The 20,884-nt window shown below is 45.7% G+C and overlaps 1 non-coding gene and 1 pseudogene across 1 annotated transcript; both read left to right on the top strand.

Moving 5' to 3' along the window:
- Positions 1-20,884, top strand: part of LOC149195374 (peptidyl serine alpha-galactosyltransferase-like) — an 85,377-nt pseudogene that overhangs the window by 10,049 nt on the left and 54,444 nt on the right.
- LOC149195378 (18S ribosomal RNA) lies at positions 10,298-12,110 on the top strand. Its single transcript, XR_016255450.1, has one exon. It is a non-coding gene; the product is annotated as an 18S ribosomal RNA (ribosomal RNA).

The following is a 20,884-nucleotide window of genomic DNA, read 5'->3' as shown; positions in this document are numbered from 1 at the left end:
GTAAACAATTCCCCTTCTGCTCTCCAAGTTCTTGGAGCTATATGAAGTGTTGTGGTGTGGCTCCCTGGCTCGTCCTGATCCCCTTTGTTCTCCTCTAGATGATACCAGCAACAGGTTTTCTTTCCGTGTGAAAGCTGGGTTGGTAATCGAGTTGTGTTTTCAGGTTTTCCTGAACGGTGGCCATGGGTTGTTTGTAGGGCGGCTGATTTTCATCTTCTCTCCATCCCCACTCGGTAGCGCATGAGCGGTAATGTTGGCCATGCTTGTCCTGGGAGGCATATGTGAACAATTCCCCTTCCGCTCTCCAAGTTCTTGGAGCTGTATGGGCTATTTTGGTGTGTCTCCCTAGCTCGTCCTGGTCCCCCTTGTGCCCCTCTAGATGATACCAGCGACAAGTTTTCTTTCCATGTGCAAGGTGGGTTGGTAATCGAGTTGTGTTTTCGCGTTTTCCTGAACGATGGCCTTGGATTGTTTGTAGGGTGGCTGATTTTCATCTTCTCTCCATCCCCACTTGGTAGCACATGAGCGGTAATGTTTCCCATGCTCGTCCGAGGAGGAATATGTGGACATATGCTCTCTAAGTTCTAGGAGCTGTAGGGGTTGTTGTTGTTTGGCTCCTTGGCTCATCTTGGTCCCCTTGTTCCCATCCAAATGATACCAGTGATAGGTTTTCTCTTTGTGTGAAAGGCAGGTTGGTAATCGAGTTGTGTTTTTGGGTTTGCCTGAATGATGGCCTTGAGTCATTTGTAGGGTGTCCGATTTTCATCATCTCTCCATCCCCACTTGGTAGCACATGAGTAGTAATGTTAGCCATGCTCGTCCCGGGAGGCATATGTGAACAATTCCCCTTCTTCTCTCCAAGTTCTTGGAGTTGCATGATTTGTTGTGGTGTGGCTCCTTGGCTCATCCTGGTCCCCCCCCCGTGCCCCTCCAGAAGATACCGGAGACAGGTTTTCTTTCCATGTGGAAGGTGGTTTGGTAATCAAGTTGCTTTGTTGGGTTTGCCTGAACGATGGCCTTGGGTCATTTGTAGGGTGGCCAATTTTCGTCTTCTCTCCATCCCCACTCAGTAGCACATGAGCGGTAATGTGAGCCATGCTCATCCCCATCCCTCTTTCCCATCCCAAGGATAAGAATGTTGAAAGTTTTCTTGGCGCTCCTTTGAGCCTTCATTGTTGTGGTCCCAGATGGAAGCCCAAAAACTCCGTCGTGCCTATGTCACTATCGTACCCCTCAGTTTTTGCGAATAGATAATTTTGATTGGGGTGGGTAGCCTTTTATGCCTCCATTGAATTTGGCTCCTCATTATATTTTTCACCTCCTCCCTATTTGGTGCGGAGGGTTTTGCTTTTCGTGTGAAAGGTGGGTTGGTAGTTGAGTTGGTTTTTCGGGTTTGCCTCAAGAATGGCCTTGGGTCATTTGTAGGGTGTCCGATTTTCATCTGCTCCCCATACCCACTCGGTATCGCATGAGCGATAATGTTGGCCATGCTTGTCCCCAGAGGCATATGTGAACAATTCCCCTTCTGCTCCAAGTTTTGGGAGTTGTATGGGTTGTTGTGGTGTGGCTCCTTGTGATGGCTAGCCTCTTCATTGTTCGGTTGTTTATGGTGTTGGTGTCTTGTGCTTGTACTCTTTCCATGTTGACATTGTCAGTTGAGATGCATACATTTAAGAGGGACGTGGAAAGGTTTTGGTTGTAAACCACCTACCCTCCCTCTTGCTTGCTTTTTTTGTCAGGCAATGTGAGGCATTGTTCTCCTTATTGTAAAGTCAAGGGTTGGCATTCCTTTCAAAGTGCACATCATTCGTGGTTGTGTTTCCTTTGAGGTTTTGATAGATGTGTTGGCCCATATGTTTGATCGAGGGGTCTGCTTTTCCCTTGCATCTTGCGTGTGTGGCAGGATTTTTTGGTTGGAAATGTTAAGTCACAACATTTATGGGCATTTGTTGTTTATATTGTGTATGCGCTCCTGGTCCAATGGGGAGCAGGCTTGCTATGTCGATGGTGGGGGCTATCTGGAAGGAGGATTTCAAGGTGGAATGCTTCGACCTCCCTCCTCTGTGTGGAGGTGGCTGTAGGGGAAAATTATTCATCGTCCGGTCGGTAAAGCTGTGGGAAATCTTTTAGGTTTCCTGTACGTAGGGTGCGTGGGGTGCGGAGCTGCCCGATCCCTCCTCCTGTTCGGATATGTGTTCTTGTATTGTGTAGCGACGCTCTTGAATTGCATTTATTTCCTTCCTTTGCCTTCAAATCGTTGTTTCCACAGGCGGTCAAGTGATCGAGGTCCACCGTTGCTGTTGTTGCGGGTGGACTCCTAGGTGGCCTCGGTGCGTGGCGTGGAGCGTCGGGGGGAATTTCTAAGAGAGGTTGTGGGCTCGGTTGGTCTTGTTTTATTTCCTTACATTTCCTCTCTGCATTGACGCTGCCGCAGGTGATCATGCGATCGAGGTCCATCGTTGCTACTGTTTGGGTGGACTCCTAGGTGGCCTCTCTGTGGGTAGGGTTGGGGGGCACTTGTTGTTTCAATTGTGTATGCTCTCATGGTCCAATGGGGAGGAGGCATGCTACTATAGTCATCGATGGTGGGGGCTATCTGGAAGAAGGATTTTGAGGTGGAATGCTTTGACCTCCCTCCTTTGCATGGAGGTGTTCGTAGGGGAAAATTATTCATCGTCCGGTCAGTAAAGCTGTGGGAAATATCCTAGGTTGCCTGTATGTAGGGTGCGTGGGGTGCGCAGCTGCCCGATCCCTCCTCCTGTTCGGATATGTGTTCTTGTATTTTGTAGTGACCCTCTTGATTTGCATTTATTTCCTTCCGTTTCCTTCGCATCGTGGTTGCCACAGGCAGTCAAGTGATCGAGGTCCACCATTGTTGCTGTCATGGGTGGACTCGTAGGTGGCCTCGGTGTGTGGCGTGGAGGGTCGGGGGGCATTTCTAAGTGAGGTTGTGGGCTCAGTTGGTCTTGTTTTATTTCCTTCCGTTTCCTCTCTGCATTGAGGATGCCGCAGGCGATCATGCGATTGAGGTCCATCGTTGCTACTGCCCGGGTGGACTCCTAGGTGGCCTCTCTATGGGGAGGGTTGGGGGGCACTTGTTGTTTCAATTGTGTATGCGCTCGTGGTCCAATGGAGAGGAGGCTTGCTACTATAGTCATCGATGGTGGGGGCTATCTGGAAGAAGGATTTCGAGGTGGAATGCTTCGACCTCACTCCTTTGCGTGGAGGTGGCCGTAGGGGAAAATTATTCATCGTCCGGTCGGTAAAGCTATGGGAAATCTCCTAGGTTGCCTGTACGTAGGGTGCGTGGGGTGCGGAGCTGCCCGATCCCTCCTCCTATTCGGTTATGTGTTCTTGTATTATGTAGCGACCCTCTTGATTTGCATTTATTTCCTTACTTTTCCTTCGCATCGTGGTTGCCATAGGCTGTCAAGTGATCGAGGTCCATCGTTGCGGCTGTCACGGGTGGACTCCTAGGTGGCCTCGGTGCGTGGCATGGAGGGTCGAGGGGAATTTCTAAGAGAGGTTGTGGGCTCAGTTGGTCTTGTTTTATTTCCTTCCATCTCCTCTCTACATTGAGGCTGCCGCAGGCGATCATGCAATCGAGGTCCATCGTTGCTGCTGTCCGGGTGGACTCTTAGGTGGCCCCTGTGCGGGGAGGGGAGGGGTGGGTTGGGGGGAATTTATAAGGGAGGTTGCGGGCTCGGTTTGTCTTGTATGATTTCCTTCCCTTGCCTTTGTGTTGAGGCTGCCATAGACGATCATCTGAACGAGATCCACTGTTGCTGTTGTCCAAGTGGACTTCTAGGTGGCATCGATGCGGGGCGGGGAGGTTTGTATGGCCTCTCTATGATAGGATTTGTGCCCTGGGTCGTCCTCTTTTTATTTCCTTCCTTTTCCTTTGCATCGAGGCTACCGCAGGCAGTTCGGAGATCGAGGTCCATCGTCACTGCTGTCCGGGTGGACACCTAGGTGGCCTCGGTGCGGGGCGTGGAGGCCTCTGGAGGCATTTCTAAGGGAGTGGGTGAGTGTTATGCTCTTAACCTGCAAAATGATACCCGAATACAGAATATGCGAAGAAACGATACCCAAAACACAGAATAGCAATGATTTTATTATTTAGAGAGTAATGTTCACTTGCCTCTTCGAGGGGGCAACCTCCAATAGAGCAGAGCTCGATTGCAAAATAAGACACGATGCTCCTCGCAGGGAGTCTCTATCCTTTATATATGACTCATACATGCAATACCATGGACCAATACCATGGGTTTTATTAATACCATCTATCTAATACTACGGCCCATTTGCAACTAACTATGGTTCCGTCATTAATTGCGGATTAACCACTTACAATTATTAATATGGGCTTTATTGACTCTTGACTATGATGTGATCCCATTACATAAATAAGGGGATTAGGGTGGGACCCTAACATGCCCTCCCCCTTAATACTAGCCTTGTCCTCAAGGCTGAAGCTGCGGAAACTGCTAAAGAATAGTGGCTGGTTCCCAAGTTGCATCTTCTGGAGAGGTGTCTTTCCATTTGACGAGGACTTCCTTAATCATGTGGCTGTGCAGTTGCTTGTCTCGTGTGTCTAGGACCTATTCAGGTTGAAGCCATATGGACCCTTCTTCGTCCAATTCTGGTAGACTGGTCTGAATTTTGCAATTGTTCCCAATCACTTTCTTGAGGCATGAGACATGGAAAACTGGATGGATTTTTGCAGTAGGTGGCAAGGCCAACTTGTAAGCACTTCTCTAATGCGCTAAAGTACTTGATATGGTCTGTAGAATTTTGGAGATAGTTTTTGACACCCCTTGTCTTTGAGTGATGTTTTCTTATATGGTTGTAGCCGTAAAAAGACCTGATTCCCTTCTTGAAATTGGCGCTCGGAGCAATCCTGGTCTACTTGTTGCTTCATGCAGTTTTGAGCTTGATCAAGATTCTCTTGAAGATGGGTGAGCATGGTTGTGCGGTGTTGTAGGAGTTGATGCACTGCTTGTACTTTTGAGCACCCCTTGAGATACGAAGTAGGTGACCATATACTGCTTCATAGGGAGTCATTTTGGTGGTGGCATGATAGTTGGTGTTATACCACCATTCAGCCAGAGGTAACCACTGTACCCAAAGGTGTTTCTTTTCTGAAGTGAAACACCTAAGGTAGGTTTCTAGACATTTGTTGACGGCTTTGGTTTGACCATCTGTTTGCGGATGATAGGAAGTACTGAGTTTTAGTTAAGTGCCTTGTATCCTGAAGAGTTCCTGCCAAAAATTACTGGTGAAGGTCAGGTCACGGTTGGACACAATAGAAGTGGGCATGCCATGCAATTTGAAGATCTGATCCATGAAAGATTGAGCGACCAAAGTTGGTGTAAACGGGTGAGGTAGGGCGCAGAAATGAGCATACTTGGACAGTCGGTCCACAACCACCATGATGACTGACTTGTTCCCTAACTTTGGAAGACCTGTAATGAAATCCATAGAAACCTCCGTCCAAATTGATGCCGGAATGGGCAATGGTTGTAATGTGCCTGGTCTGTTGACGGTTTCCCCTTTTTGGCGTTGACAGACATCACATTTTTCTACGAAAGTAAGGATTTCCTTTTTCATTCCTATCCAAAAAAATGATCTTCTGGTGCAAGCATATGTCTTCTGAAATCCCGAATGTCCTGCAATGGGAGATGAGTGCAATTCTGCCAAAATGCGACTTTTGAGGGTGGATGTTGATGATATTACGACTCGGTCCTTGTAGCGAAGAATATCATCCTGCCACAAGTATCCCTTGGTGGAATTTGGATCTACCTGCAATTGAGAAATGAGTTGGGAGAGCCCGGGGTGTGAAAACCATTCCCTGCGAGCCTCTTCAATCCATTCTGGAATGGGGAGGGAAATTGCTAGCAGAGTACTTTCCTCCCCAAATTGGCGAGATAATGCATCTGCTACACTATTGTCTTTCCCTCTTGTAAATGATATCATAATCACATCCCAGCATTTTGGCGAGCCATTTATTTTGTTGTGGGGAGGATAGGCGTTGCTCCAAAAAATATTTAAGACTGTGATGATCTGTGCGGATTTGGAAACGTCGCCCCAATAAGTAAGGTGACTGCATGTAAGATGGTCATCATTTCCTTCTCGTAGGTAGATTGTCCCAGATTCCTCCCAATTAGTTGTTGGCTTGTGAAGGCCAATGGTCGCCCTTCCTACATTAAGACCACCCCAATACCTGTACCCGAAGCTTCACATTCAATGACAAAAGATTTGGTGAAGTCAGGTAGTGCTAAGACTGGAGTGGAACACATGGCATTTTTTAGAGCTGTAAAGGCCTGTTGTGCTTCCTCATTCCAAAAGAATGAATTTTTCTTTAGGAGTTGGGTGAGGGGCTTCGCTATGTGAACATAGTCGCGGAAAAATTTATGATAATAGCCTGTGAGACCCAAAAATCCTCTCAAGCTCTTTAAGGTCTTAGGTTGAGGCCATTCCTGCATTGCCTGGTTCTTTTTGGGGTCCACCTTGACACCATCACGCCCCACAATGTGGCCCAAATACTCTACTTTTGCCATGCCAAACGAACACTTGGACATCTTGACAAATAATTTATGCTTGCGGAGCAGTTGCAAGAGTAGATCTACATGCTGAAGATGTGTGGCCCAAGTGCAACTATAGATGAGGATGTCATCGAAGAAGACAAGGACAAATTTCCTAAGATATGGTTTGAGAATGTGGTTCATAAGGCTCTGAAAAGTAGAGGGGGCATTACAAAGACCAAATGGCATGACCAGGAATTCATAATGGCCTTCATGAGTTCTGAAAGCAGTCTTGAGAATGTCGACTTCCTTCATGCGAATTTGTTGGTAGCCTGAGCGAAGATCCAACTTAGTGAAGAATTGAGCCCCATTGAGTTCATCCAGCAAATCATCAACCACCGGGATGGGAAATTTATCTTTGACTGTCAACTTATTGAGGGCCCTAAAGTCGGGACACATCCGCCACTCCCCATATTTCTTGAGCACCATGACCACTAGGGATGAATAAGGACTAATGATGGGACGAATGACACCTACTTCCAAAAGTTCCTTGATGATTTTTTCTATTTCATTCTTTTGGGTGAACGGATATCTGTATGGGCGAACATTTGGGGGTTGGGCCCCAGGAACCAAGGTGATGCTATGATCATGTTCCCCTCGCAAGGGTGGAAGCTCATGAGGCTTGTCAAAGATCGGCAGATGATTATTTAAAATCTGTTGCATCTAAGGATGAATTGGCAGAGGCTTGGTTTCGACTACCTGGATGGCATTAAATTGAGCTACAACTCCATGATTGCCCTTTTTTAACAATTTTTCCATCCTATGCGAGCTGATGATAGAGGGGGCTCCTACCTGGAGTCCACAGAGGGTATGTGTGTAGTTGTTCTACTTAAAACTCATATATAACTCCTGGAAATCCATTGTGATTGGCCCAAGAGTGCGGAGCCATTCGGCGCCGAGGACAATGTCGCAACCCCCCATGTGTATGGAAAACATGTGGGTTTTCAACTGATAATCCCCCATTTGAAGTTTGAAATTTTCACAGCGGCCTTCACATTTCATTGTGCCTCCATCCGCAATTTGAACTTGGAAGTTAGAAACTGCTCGTACAAAACAATGCACTGCTTCTGCAACTTTTTGACGGATGAAAGTATGTGTACTTCCACTATCAATCAAGACTACTACTGAGCAATGTTTAATAAAACCTCTGATTTTGAGAGTTTGAGGGGAAGAAATCCCTGCCAAAGCATGCAACGAAATAACTGGTTCATCAGAGTCATTTTCCTTTTGGTTGTCTTCTTCTAGCGGCTCATGTTCCTCAAGTGGTGGATCTTCCTCTGTTGAGTCGTAGTCAGTGGCATCAATTTGAAAAAATTTGGGCTCCTTGCATTTATGACTTAGGGAGTATTTCTCATCACAGTAGTAACATAGTCCTTGCTTTCTTCTATCGGCCATTTTGCGTAGGGGACACCTTTTGGAACTTAAGTGTTTGAGTCGTGTTGTGAGCCTGTGGGGGGCGACCTTTAGCGGAGAAATTTGGGCGACTGTATTGGGCTGCTAATGCACGTTCCACGTTATGAGATACCTTGCAAGCCTCCGTCCATGTGGAAGGGTGGTGCAGTAGGACTTGAGCTTTGATGGCTTCTTTAAGACCGCTGATAAAACATTCCGTGTAGAACACATCTGAGAGACCCCAAGTGCGGAAGGCTAAGGCTTCAAAAGCTGTAATATATTCATCCACTGTACCAGTATGTCGGAGCTTAGTAAGATGACCCAAAAAAGATGATTCCTGGTCAAAGCGGTCTTGAAGAGCTTTGGTGAATTTGGTCCAAGTCGACGGGTGAGAACCGTCAAATTTATGCATATCCAACTTGGGAAGTCACTGACTGGGTTGTTGGTGGGTGTGCCAGACGTGAGGAGAGTGGCTAGACTCACCCTCATTGTGTCCATTGCCATTATACTCCTCCTCGTGGGCTTGCTCCTTGCCCTTCGGGATTATTTTCTAGACCATGCTACATAGTCTGCTAAGCTGAATGTGGAGGGTTTGCACTGATTCTTCAAGTTTGTCCATCCTTTCATTGGCCATCACTTGAGCTCTAGTTTCTACCATACACCAACCTGATTTTTTGAAAATTGGGACCACCTAAAAAAAATTTCCACTAAGAAGTGAATGGTACCACCGTGCTGAGCTCGTTGTCTTGATTCTGATGGGATAGATCACTAATAAGCGCCTCGAAAGATCTCATACTCTTTTTTTTTTTTGAAAAATCCTAACGGAGTTTTACTCCTTCCTTAACAATACTGCAGTCACCAAATCCTCAAAATGTCAATGCGGCCAAAAGTCCTACGAAAATTATACCCCAGTATAGGAACCCTTCACAACGACTCCAATCTGGTGGATCTGAGAGATCTGAATGGAGGATCTGATAGCTCTAGGCGGCGGAAAAGACTGCTTCTGTGGATATGATGGATCTAATAGATTAGAATGGCTGATCTGTGAACTCGAGACTGCAGAACTGATGTCTTCTGCTGCTACACCCCTGTGCACAAGCGGATCTGGAAGAGATGATGTGTGATCCCCCGATAGAAAAGGGAACTATGGTCTTGAGGAGTGTTAGGTGCTACAGATCGCAATATACATAAGGGTCTCGCAGTAGTACTCGGCCCAATGTTTCAGGGCTCTAACTAAGGAGGATCGACCGTACCCTTAGTCGTACAACCCGACTACCCTATCGTACGGGCGAGTAATCTCTCCGAGTGCTGTTCTTGGTGTACTGTAGCCGCAAGACAACTGACAGTTTATCTATGGCGAGGTTTCAAGGGAGCCTAGGGGGCTTCGAATATACCTCGAGGGTACGTGGAAGACAGTCCGTGCGTGGTTCTGTCTAATGCACTACTACTCGAAGGGGTACCCACAGGGGTTACAAGGGAGTCCAACAGATGTGACCACCTCTTGTATTTCCTGCGTGCATGCCTCCCCAAATCTGGAGGTTTATGCGCTCAACGACAGATCCTATGGTTTAAAGATGCCAGAACACGTCTCTAGCCAAAAAAAATAAAATTGCTAAGAAATGGAGATCCCACCGGCCCTGGAACGTGCTCTGATACCACTTGTTATGGTCTTAACCTGCAAAATGATACCCGAATACAAAATATGCGAAGAAAAGATACCCAGAACACAGAATAGCAATGATTTTATTATTCAGAGAGTAATGTTCACTTGCCTCTACGAGGGGGAAACCTCCAATAGAGCAGAGCTCGATTACAAAATAAGACATAATGCTCCTCGCAAGGAGTCTCTATCCTTTATATATGACTCATACATGCAATACCACGGACCAATACCATGGGTTTTATTAATACCATCTATCTAATACTACGACCAATTTGCAACTAACTATGGTTTCATCATTAATTGTGGATTAACCACTTACAATTATTAATATGGGCTTTATTGACTGTTGACTATGACGTGATCCCATTACATAAATAAGGGGATTAGGGTGGGACCCTAACAGTGAGTGATCGCTTGTTTTCTTTTTGGTTGGGCCGTGGCTGCAAACTCTGGAGTGGCCTTGGTGCATTGTGGCTTGGCAGGTCTGCCCATTTGTTCGCCATGTCCTTGGGATGTCGCATGTGCTTCTTCTTGGGATGCAAGAGGTGCAAGGCATAAAAGTTTTACATGATATTTTTACATCTCTTTGACTTTATGGGTGTTCAGGTTGGCTCTCGGTAAGAGAGTGCCCGGAATGCCCTTTGAAGTGGGAGGGTGCTACCTGGTTGATCCTGCCAGTAGTCATATGCTTGTCTCAAAGATTAAGCCATGCATGTCTAAGTATGAAGTAATTCAGACTGTGAAACTGCGGATGGCTCATTAAATCAGTTATAGTTCTTTTGATGGTACCATACTACTAAGATAAATGTAGTAATTCTAGAGCTAATACATGCACCAAGTCCCGAATCTTTGGAAGGGATGCATTTTTTAGATAAAAGGTAGGCGCAGGCTTGCTTGCTTCTCCGGTGAATCATGATAACTCGACGGATCGCACAGCCCTTGTGCTGGCGATGCTTCATTCAAATTTCTGCCCTATCAACTTTCGATGGTAGGATAGAGGCCTACCATGATGGTGACAGGTGACAGAGAATTAGGGTTCGATTCTGGAGAGGGAGCCTGAGAAACGGCTACCACATCCAAGGAAGGCAGCAGGCGTGCAAATTACCCAATCCTGACATGGGGAGGTAGTGAAAATAAATAACAATAATGGGCTCATCGATTCTAGTAATTACAATGAGTACAATCTAAATCCATTAACGAGGATCCATTGGAGGGCAAGTTTGGTGCCAGCAGTCGCAGTAATTCCAGCTCCAATAGCATATATTTAAGTTGTTGCAGTTAAAAATCTCGTAGTTGGATATTGGGTCGTGAAGGTCGGTCCACCTACTCAGTGTGCACCTGCCCTTCCATCCCTTTTGTCGACGGCATGCTCCTGGCCTTAATTGGCTAGGTCACGGTTCCAGCGCTATTACTTTGAAAAAATTAGAGTGCTCAAAGCAAGCTTATGCTCTGAATACATTAGCATGGAATAATGTGATAGGAGTCCGGTCCTATTGTGTTGGCATTCGGGACCGGAGTAATGATTAATAGGGACTGTCGGGGGCATTCGTATTTCATTGTCAAGGGTGAAATTCTTGGATTTATGAAAGACGGACCACTGCCAAAGCATTTGCCAAGGATGTTTTCATTAATCAAGAATGAAAGTTGGGGGCTCGAAGACGATCAAATATCGTGCTAGTCTCAACCATAAACGATGTCGACCAGGGATCGGAAGATGTTGCTCTAAGGAATCCGCCAGCAGCAACTGAGAAATCAGAGTGTTTAGGTTCCGGGGGGAGTATGTTCGCAAGGCTGAAACTTAAAGGAATTGACGGAAGGGCACCACTAGGAGTGGAGCTTGCATCTTAATTTAACTCAACACGGGGAAACTTACTAGGTCCAGACATAGTAAGGATTGACAGATTGAGAGCTCTTTCTTGATTCTATGGGTGGTGGTGCATGGCTGTTCTTATTTGGTGGAGCGATTTGTCTGGTTAATTCCGATAACGAACAAGACCTTAGCCTGCTAACTAGCTACACGGAGGTTCCCCTTCGCGGCCAACTTCTTAGAGGGACTATGTCCGTTTAGGCCATGGAAGTTTGAGGCAATAACAGGTCTGTGATGCCCTTAGATGTTCTGGTCCACACGCACACTACATTGATGCAGCCAACGAGTTTTTATTCCTGGTTTGAGAGGATCGGGAAATTTTCTCAAATTTCATCGTGATGGGGATAGACCATTGCAATTATTGGTCTTCAACAAGGAATTCCTAGTAAGCACTTGTCATCAACTCGTGTTGACTACGTCCCTGCCCTTTGTACACACCGCCTGTCGCTCCTACCAATTGAATGATACGGTGAAGTGTTTGGATTGCGTCAACGATGGCGGTTCGCTGCCATCGACGTCGTGAGAAGTTCATTGAACCTTATCATTTAGAGGAAGGAGAAGTCGTAACAAGGTTACCGTAGGTGAACTTGCGGTAGGATCATTGATAGCAGGGGTTTTCTTTTTTGGTTTGGGTTGGTTGGGCATCGATTGCAATGTGGGACTTTGTGGTGCGTCTCTAGGGGAGCGGGTTTGGTGTTTGGCGGAAACATTGTTGGTTGCTTGTCTCGAGGTAATGCTTGTTTTTTCGTGCTTGCTTGCAAGCCATGCTTGTGCTTGTCCCACCCATCCCTTTTTTTTCTTACCCCCAATGTGTTTCTGCAGGGGGTTCGGAAGCTTGCTTCTTGGGAGCCCTTCCGACAATCTTTTCTACCGGGCATGGTTGCTGCAGAGTTGAGGTGCTTGGTAAATATGATGGATAAATTTGGACTCATTCGTAGCGGCGGTGCTCAGTATTTTGTTCATTGGAAGGCATGGGCCAAGGGTGCGGGCTTCCATAGTTGGTTCTCTCAAAAAGGCGGCGGCGGTTGATGTGTTGCTTGGGTGAGCTTTTTCGCTGGTGGTTGGGTCGAGGGAGTGGTTACGCGCACGCTTGGTAGCTCAAACCTTCTGTGAGGGGAGATTGTCAGGGTGCGGTCAGTATGGGATGGATGAAGAGTGGTTCAACCCATTGGGCTGGCCACCCTAGTCCCTCCCGACCGTTCCTCAACATGCCCTCGCGGAAGGGTTGGGTATCCAGGTAATGAAAAACCCATCCCTTGGTCTACGCTCCATCGAGATCACAATTTTCCCCGCCGACAGGCATGGGGGTGGCAATCTTATCTCGTGCCTTTCCCGTCGAGGGAATTCCTCGTCCTCCCATGAGCCACTCCCCTTCAGAGGGAAAAAGAAGTAGTGGGTTGTGTCTTTGTTCCTCCCTTTGGATTGTGGGTTTTTTGTGGGACTTGCATCATTTCTTCGTTTCGTGGTGTGCGCTTTGTGAATGTCCCTCTTTCTAGTGGCCTTCCACCATTGATGTATTTGTGGCCTGCGGCTTTCTCCAACATTGAGTGTCAGCCCATGACAACTCCTCTTTGGAGTTTGATTCTTTGACCCCCGTTGAATCTCTCACTGGAAAGGTTGTTGGGTGTTTTGTACACGGAGGGGTGCGATAGCAGGGTGGGTTTGTGTTATGGGCAGCAGTTTATTTGTCGTTTGAAGCCTTGTGCCGTTGGGTTGGGGGGTTGTTTGCCTCTCAGTGACGTGCTCCAGAGACTGGTCTCATCATGGACCTCGTCTTTCCTATTGGTCAATTTTGGGTTGTGATTTATTTTCTTAGTTGTTTGCTATGTTGTAAAGCTAGAAAGGGTGTTGCGCTGAATGCATGTGGGAGGGTGTGAAGAGGTGGGGCACTTTTTTGATTGGGTGCCTTATTTGATTTATTTTTGGTTAGCGGACATCTGCTCGGTGTGCTGTTGAGCTTCTCTCTTTTCTTGGGATCTTTGTTTCTTTGGTGTTGTTTTCTTCCCTTCTTCCTTTTGCCCCTAGCTTTACGGAGGAGAGGTGGGATTTTTGTGGATTGGTGTTCGGGAAGGACGAAAAGCAGTGCAAGTTCCCAGGGTGGCCACCCTAGTTCTTCTCGATCACCGTCCCCTGCAGTTCCCCCCTTTTTCCAAAGGCGCGGGGTTTGGGAAGCTTGTTCTCTGTTTGAGTATCCCCTTGTGAGCTGGTAGGCACGTTTGATATCTCTTGCTTTCTTGTTGTTTTCTTCCCTTCTTGCTTTTGGCCCCTTAACTTTACAAGAGAAAAGGTGGGATTGTTGTGGATTGGTGTTCAGGAAGGACGAAAAGCAATGCGAGTTCTGAGGGTGGCCACCCCAGTCCTTCTCGATCGCCATCCCCTGCAGTTCCTCCCCTTTTTGCGAAGGCACGGGGGTGGGGAAGCTTGTTCTCTATTTGAGCCTCCCCTTGTGAGCTGGTGGACGCGTTTGATATCTCTCTTTCTTTCATGTTCTTTTCGTCCCTTCTTCCTTTTGGCCGCTAGCTTTACAGAGAAAAGGTGGGATTGTTGTGGATTGGTGTTCGGGAAGGACGAAAAGCAGTGCGAGTTCCCAGGGTAGCCACCCTAGTCCTTCTTGATCGTCATCCCCTGCAATTCCCCCCTTTTTGCGAAGGCACGGGGTTGGGGAATCCTGTTCTCTATTGTAAGCCTCCCCTTGTGAGTCGGTAGCCACAGTTGATATATCCCTTTCTCTCTTGTTGTTTTCTTCCCTTCTTCCTCGTGGCCCCTAGCGTTACGGAGAAAAGGTGGGATTGTTGTGGATTGGTGTTCTGGAAGGGCAAAACGCAGTGTGAGCTCACGGGGTGGCCACCCTCGTCCTTCTCGATCGTCGTCCCCTTCAATTCCCCCCTTTTGCTGAAGGCACGGGGCTTGGGAGGCTTTTGCTTTGTTTTCTACCCTTTTCTTCCTTTCGGTCCCTAGCTCTATGGAGAAAAGGGGGAATTGTTGTGCGCTGGTGTTGGGGAAGTGTTGTGGGGAAAAATGCCTATGCAGGACGATCCTATCCACCTAAGGTGTGAAAGTGCCTTAGCAACAAACAGAGACAACTATTCTAGTATTCTTCCTTTATGAATTAAGAATGAAGAGAGATGGATGGGCTAACCACTGTCTTCCATTTGTCCCTCGATCCGGTTTCTCTTCTCTTGGAGAGTTCTCAGCTACTTGCCTTCTCGCTCGCCCAGCTTCAAGAGGTTTCTGCAAGATCACAAGAAGAGAACGCTACACAAGACATGGATTCATATTCATAACCAGTTCAGGATTAGAAATAAACTAAACATACTAATGTAATCATACATCAAAGATACATCAGTATATAGGAGAAACCAAGATAGCTTTATTGATGAATAACAAGGTTCAGGAAGAGATACAACCCAGAGGGCTCCAATCTAGCATCTCCTTCCCAGAAAATGGAATTCCTATATTCATCCCCTTCAAAGCATTAAGCACCCAATGATTCCAATCTCAAACCAACAGCAATTCTTTGCAATAACAAAATTCCAGCCTCTAGATCTCATGGAGGAGAGATCCATATATAGATGTTTGGAGAGAGGATGAGTCAGCTTGAGATCTGACTAGTGTCCTCTCCCTCTGTCAGTTCTTGATTCCACTTGGAGGTTCTTGCTTCCACTTGGAGATTAGGAACCTCTTACTCATCACCAGTCGAATTCACTGAGGCAAGTGTCATTGAGGAAGATTATGGAAGCTTCCTGGGTCTTGACACCTCTTGGAATGAACCTGCCACATGTCAACTCTCGCTCAGCGCAGGTAGCCAGTGTTGGATTTGACATTCAGCGCAGGTAGCCAGTGTTGGCTTTGACATTCAGCGCAAAAGCTAGTGGAGCCACTGAATTGATCCTGAATTGACTTGTTTTTGAGCAGTTTCTGGTGGAGAACTTCTGTGAATTGCTATGGTTTGTTAGCCTTGTTCCTCTAGGGGTAGGAACAACATATTTAGGGACTTTGGATCCCTTAGATTACGGACATTTTATGCTCAATGCTATAAGGCACAAAAATTTCTATAACAGTTGCCCCCTAAAGTATGAGGTCGTTTATCGGGTGAAATGCTTTATCAGGGGGATCCAAAGTTCATCCAATGCTGGGAGGAGACCTGTAATAAGATACAATACAATACATTATTTTTCATACTGCTTTCATCATCTAGCTGAGGCGGGCATTCCCATGCTCAGCTTTATAAATTCATTTTTCTGTACATAGAACAGACAATCGTCTGATGGTAGACTGATAATTTTGATGAAATTATCATCCTTTGAGTAGGATGATTATCTGCTGCAATGATGTACATGTCAATGTCTTTATCTTTCCTGAATATATATCACAGCCCGGATGGATGAAACTAGATCCGGGGTCTTCAAACTCGTTCGATCTTCACTCTAAGTACAAGTCGATCCATGTGAGAAATGTTCTGAAGTCGAACATGGAAAGACATCGCTTGATTACCGGTCAATGAGGTAAACCGTTAACAAGCGCGAGAGGAATAACTGATAATGATAATGACCCTCAAGGTACTGCAGTACAATTCACGTGGTGTGAATAAAGGACTTGGCGTCGAACACCACGCAAAATATTTCGGTCGAAGGTCATTGATGTATACCTGTCGCCGGAAGTGAGAAACTTGCCATTGAGGCATGCAAGCTTCAAAGTACTAAAGGGGTTGTTCCTAGATCAACTTCTTGGATAATGAGCTGATGTCGACAAGAAGCGATCCATCAAAGGAGGGCCTTAATGAATCCCACATCAGTGACACGGAACGGAGCTAATGATTTTGATGGAGGTGAAAACGATCTGTGACATATGATTCAGGGTGGCGGTCATGAAAGGATGAAGGATAATGTATGGCAGTGGATGGGACACGGTTGACTTTTCTGAACGACTTCTCTTGAACATATGGCGACACTGATCTGATAGATTGGTAGCATTACCCCAAATATGGATGGTATGGCGAGACCATGGATGTGACCGGTGAATGAAACAACCCAACCCGATTGTGGTACGGAGGAAAAGTGTCATGTTCAAGAGCGACTTGCTACCATCAAAGTTTTCTTGAGTTTCTCCCAATTTTTCCCCAGTCATTGCTGACCAGTACCTCTTTATTTTTGTCAAGCTTGAGGAGGATAACATATGCTTGTTCTATAACCTGCCCTTCGGGCAAGCCCATCGCTATGTTTTAACGAGCCTAGCGATAGTGAAACTCGTTCTCATCTAAAGACAAGTTTGTCGCTATTTAATGATTTTAACGAGTCTAACGACAAGGATAACTCGGTCCTTTTCATTTTTAGAGAGTCTAAAAAGGTACATAAAGTTAACTCCAAAGGTCCTTTTTCATCATCTAATCCCTTAAGTCCAAAAAAGTATAAAACAATACAGAAGGGATGAGTTTTCGATAGTTTTAACGAGCCGAATAAAACAAGCACTCGATCTTTTTGTGCAATAATCCCTCAGGTCCAAAAAGATTAAAATCTAGAGGAGGGATAGCACTTCTTGTCCCTTTAACGAGCTGGAAGGCCAAGGACTCGGCAATCTTTTCATATTTTACGAGTCAGTTGAAAAGAGCTTAAAGAAGACTCGTCTTTTGAGGAACGAGTGATAAACAGGGTTAGCAGCTGATTCCAGGTACAGGTTGGAATTTCCAATCACAGCAGTGTCACAAGGATTGCTAGGTGAAATCACTCTTCGCAGCTGTTCCTCAAAATGGGTAAACAATCATATGGAGGTGAACGATCGGCCAAATGAAAAGTGGAGGTGACGGTGCAAACACGACCAAGGCTTTAATGGCTGATAAGGTTACATTCACAGTGGTTATTTACCGGGTAGGTTCATTTCTTATTTTAAAATGAGCTTAAATGCTGGTGGAAACACTTGCTCATTGCTTATGTTTATTTTTTAACGAGCATGAAGTCCGCGTTAAAACTACTCGGATCTTGCGTTTATTTTTTAACGAGCATGAACTGTGTGCTAAAACTGCTCGAATACCCAGTCATATGATAAGAGTGTCTCATTGAGATTCTATTTTTTATGGAGCTTCATCTCACAAGGCTTTGCCCTGGATCCTTTCATTATGCAAGTTCGGAAACGACTAATCCTACGAGTTTAAAGGGTTATACCTACGGGTTTAAAGGGAGGACCTAAAAATTTTAAAAATAAATAGCCGCCCCTTGCTTGCACTCCAAAAGGTTTGCATGCCCCTAGGCATAAAGTACGATTTCAAGGTTACCTCTACTTCATTTCTGTCAAAACATTCGTTTCACCGAGAGAGGCCTACCTCTTTCAGGTTACCCAAAGATTGTCTCGTTAATATTTCAAACAAAACACTTCCTCAGCAATGTCTACCGAAGTAGACAAAGGTGAGCGACGTAGCCCGCCAACTCACATAACTTTGACAAAAGAATCTTATTCTAGAATAACCCTCTTCCTAGACGGACGGGGTACAGACTAGTCATATTCTCCCGCGGAAACCTACTCTATACCCAAAGTTTCCCTGCTGAAGCAGACCAGGACGCATGCCCCCTGGGTTCCAGTCATATCCTCCCAGATTACTCGCGCTCATCAGGAGGACGGATCGTGGGTTGAGACACTTCTTGCGTGAATAGACCATTTAGGGATGGTATATGACTATTTGCGATGCGTGATCCGGGAAATGAAAGTTGGTCCACGAGCTTGACCACTCTTCCTTCATGCGGAAAACACATTACTCTAAAGAGTGAGGAGACGATGGCTCCCATGCAATATATATAGTCTCGTCCAAGGAGTAGGTTATAATCCAAGGGTCCTTGAATGACCCTCACGTTCATTTGAACGGTCTTCCCTTTCAATGTTATGGGCACATTGGGGAGGATCCCTAAAGGTCAACTGGTTCCTTTATCAAAGCCTGATAGATTTCTCATTTCAGGCAAAAGCGTTGGCGAACCAAGCGCTTTCCAAGCAATAGAGGAAAGGATACTCACAGATGCTCCCTCATCAATGATAGTGCCAGCCATTACCATTCTATATATTTGAATGATAATTCTGAATGGTATGCTTGCTGGCAACCGGGGTCTGCCTAGTTGGTTCCAGTCGAACAAGACAACTAGGTTGCTTGGTGGTGGAACCGAATAGACGACCGGGTATGACTATGACGAAGTTCCTTCCTACGATAAAGGAATGGGCAAATTTCCCCCTTGTTCGTCGGAATCTGTGTTGATGAAGAGAATTTGGACGGTGTCGTCTTTATTCTCCTCTGTGATGGTATCATTCGAAGATAGAGCCTCTGAAGGAAAAACTGGGTCAACTGCCGCCTAAACCTTTTGACTTTTGTCAGGTATGGATTCAGACGGATCATCTTCAATGATAGGTGCTTCGGCTGACCACCTGGGCGGGCCAGCCGGGTTCTCAACTAGTGAAGGACTTGGGAGGAGTTTTTGATATCCAGGAGGAAGTTGTGTTCGTAAAATCGGGCGATCTTCCAAAACTCTTTTAGCCTCATCTAAGAAGGGACAACGGTGGATGGCGTGATTGCCTTCACACAGTTTGCAGGGGAATCTAGCTTTCCCCCTCTGTCCTGTGGCTTCACTTTCACTAGTTGACGGTGAGCAGTCAACATGGCTATCAGAGGTTGATGCTACCGAATTGTGCAAACGGGGAGACCAGTCCCATAGTATCCGAGGGATGCAGGGACAATCTCTGTGGAAGTGGTCTCCCTTGCATATGACACATGGCGATTTAGGCCTAGTCAGTGCTGTTTGTGGATTTTTGTCAGATGACACTTGTTTGCCCCTAGTCGCTTTTGGCTCCTTCTTCTTCTTCTCTTTCTTCTTCTTTTCCTTCTTCTCCTTAGGAACTTGGTTTTTTGTTTTACCAGTTCTGTCAAGCGAAGAGGAAGGAGGAGAAGAAGAATTAGATGAAGTAGAAGGCTGGTGGGCAACTCTGGTCTGGTCTAACTATTGACTCGACTGTTCAGGAATAGTGGTGTTCTGAACGACATTGGTTGAAAAGAGCCAGACCGGCAGGCCAATTGTCAGTCCTGGAAGCGACAATGTGGCCATATGGGGCACACCAACATCTCCCCAAGAGGAGAAAGGACTAGGATTTCCACCAAGGGGAATTCCTTGGTTGGTGTGTTCCATTTTTCAACCTAAATATCAACGCAGGAATAGGGGTGATTGTTCCGTTTAAAATAAATTTTAACGACGCTTTAGACACAACTTTCTTTTTCAATTTTAAAGAGTCGAGAAAAAGCTAAAGATGACTCTAGTGTCCTTCGATGTTTTAACGAGCCCGAAGTGACAAATGCTCAGATGGACTTTTTCCGTTATACAGTCTGAAAAAGGCGAAAAGGAACTGCTCTGGAGTTCTAGGCAGAGGGTGTGCCAAACTTTTCACAAAACCGCAGAATACTTTTTAGGGTACAGGCAGTCGATCTTCCTGAATGCTGTGTTTAGTGCATTGCGATCAGTAGGGCGGCCGACACAGCTTCCTAAGGATAAAGGTTTTATGCCTATAGGGGTCTCCTAATATATACGCGACGGTATGTGGGAGCACAATCCGTACTAGCGCTATCGTCCCTCAGGAGGAATCACCCACCATCCACGAGATCGATAGTCACCAGGCTTTACGACGCTGGAACACGTCTCTAGCCTAGACCTCTATGTTGTGCGTTATGTTGCAAAGCGTTGTTAAGTTCATTCAATTTATTTTAGGTTGATCTTTTTAGAAGTTTGCCTTTCAAGGTTCACCACGAGATGTATGATACAATTCCTAAATGCAGCCTAAAGATGATAAGCAAGCTTTATATCTTTTCAACTTTGAAAATCCTAGCTACAAAGGGAAAAGAAAGACACCATCTTTTCTCAAAGAGCAATCAACACACTCTAATGCACTTTTCCTAAATCAAACATGCAAACTATCAAGATGCAAATGCACAATGCAGGTGTTTGTTTTCCGCTTTCTTAGCATTGATGCCTACAAAGAAAGCTTTTTGTACAACTTTGAATTTGCTTTTAAATGACAAATACAAACAAGTTTAATTTTTCGAAATCAGAGAGGGTAGAAGAGATTACAACACTTAACGATTTTCGAAATGAATACTTGTTTCGACACTTAAAAGAGACAAACTCAAACCAAATGCAAAAGTAAATGTATAATCAACTGCAAATAGCCAATGAACTCTCTCCTAAGATCACAATCAACAGATCTGAATCAAGGGCTACAGGATGATTATTTCACTCATGCAAAGGAAAACTGCAAATGATGCCACAAACACATAAAAACACTCACAGTCTTTTTGTACAAAAGGAGGTGGAATTTAAGAAGAGAAAAGGAGTTATTAGACTGGTACCTATGCTGGTT

This window comes from Pinus tabuliformis, chromosome 2_2 (assembly GCF_031772625.1).
Source record: "Pinus tabuliformis cultivar Carrire ecotype Pingquan chromosome 2_2, CPIR1, whole genome shotgun sequence".
Taxonomy (NCBI): domain Eukaryota; kingdom Viridiplantae; phylum Streptophyta; class Pinopsida; order Pinales; family Pinaceae; genus Pinus; species Pinus tabuliformis.
This window is presented reverse-complemented; position numbering and strand designations above follow the sequence as displayed.